Source organism: Otolemur garnettii, unplaced genomic scaffold, assembly GCF_000181295.1.
Source record: "Otolemur garnettii isolate 467f Iridium unplaced genomic scaffold, OtoGar3 scaffold00003, whole genome shotgun sequence".
NCBI classification, from domain to species: Eukaryota; Metazoa; Chordata; class Mammalia; order Primates; family Galagidae; genus Otolemur; species Otolemur garnettii.
The window spans coordinates 47,451,969-47,453,619 of NW_003852398.1; positions in this window are offsets into that span (position 1 = coordinate 47,451,969).

Consider the following 1,651-nt stretch of genomic DNA (forward strand, 5'->3'; position numbering starts at 1 on the left):
ATAGAATCCCTCCTATTGGAACTTTTTTGCAATTAGCTAAAAAAATGATATAAATAGGTGTTTATTCCTCCATCCTCCACCCTTATTATGACCTCTCTTCATTAAACTATTTGAATTTCTTTTACTCTGTACTCTGAGAGGAGTTAGATCTGGCTGGTCACCTTGAAGTCTCTGTCAGCTTTGTAGTCCTACCCTTTTCTAGGTAATAACTGATAGATAACTAAAATGATGGCAGAAACATATCATAAGTATAATAAAAAATTGTGTTCCAAAGGGTGGCATACATTCAAAAACATTTCCTATGTAGATGGGAACAGTGACGGGAGGCTTTTCTTCTGCCACCTGTCCTGTTATGTGTTTCTCCACGGTTTGTTTTCCATGCCATTCAGAAACTCTTTTAAAGTTTTTATCTTTTAAAACTAAGAATGTTATTTTTCTGAGATTGTACATTCACTATGCTCAATGGTTTTCCTCATGTTGAAAAACCTCAGGTGAAGTCTGATGCCACATCACAGAAGTCTCCCCAGTAGATTTGTCTGAGATCCCCAGGTGCCTATACCTCCAAATGGCTACAGATCCTTAGCAGGTTTTTTCAGACTGATTTTGCATCTTTTCATTGCCCAACCACCCACTACAAGTTGAGGTTACCACCATGACTCTGTGGCATATAATACTGGTGTGGAAATTATAAAAATTGTCTCTGCTTTGAGGGGAACAATAGCTTTAAGTTTAAGACATGGTACAACTTCAAGTTTAAAATGTGAGATAGGTCCTCCTCCGCCCTTCCCACATTCTCATTTAAGACCCTTTGCCACGGAAATAGAGCAAGCTTTGTTGGATAAAGTCACTTAAAAGGTTTTGCCACCAGAGGTTTTCAGACTTAGGATGAAATTTACAGTGAATCCTCCTTGTGCAAAGAACTGATTGCTTAGTAACCAGTTCTGACCAAACAAAATTCTCCTTCCTGATAAGCATGTGTTGGCTAATTCTTTCACCCAATTTTCTCTTATCCAGGGCATAGATGAAAGAAAGTGAAACTAAATATCTAAACAAAGAAAAATCCACCACTTAAGGAAGAAGAATGGAATTTTACATTAGCAAAATTTGGGCTAAAGGATAAGGTTGAAACCAGGTTATTCTTCAACTGGAATTCCAGATGCATAATAAATATTTTTTTTAGCATAAGTATGTCCTAAATATTTTACTGTCTTGTATTTTTCCATTGCTAAATTTAGTAACCCTGCTAAGGAATTTTGAGTATCTTTTATTTCCTCTCCTGGTTCTAGTGATCACAAAGTGATCTAAAGAAAAGATTACAAAAGCACACTACTCTGGAGAGTGAGAGACAAATGGCACTCACCCAATAAATATACACTTGCTTTTCTCTTACACATAGATGGAAGCAGCCAAGACTCCAAGACTCTAGAATCCCAAAGTTCTCGCTCCCAAAGTCCTCCAGTTACCTGGCTCCAGGTCTTTCTGGTGTGTTCTACTCTTCCTACCTCCCCCACTGATACCAAGGTTCTAGTTCTAGTGACACTCCAGTGGATCCTATTAGGACTGTAATAAATGCAAAGAGAACTCAAAACTTTGAATTAAGTCTGTGGCAAAATCTTAGCGTTTCCCTCTCTGTGATTCAGTGATATGAAAA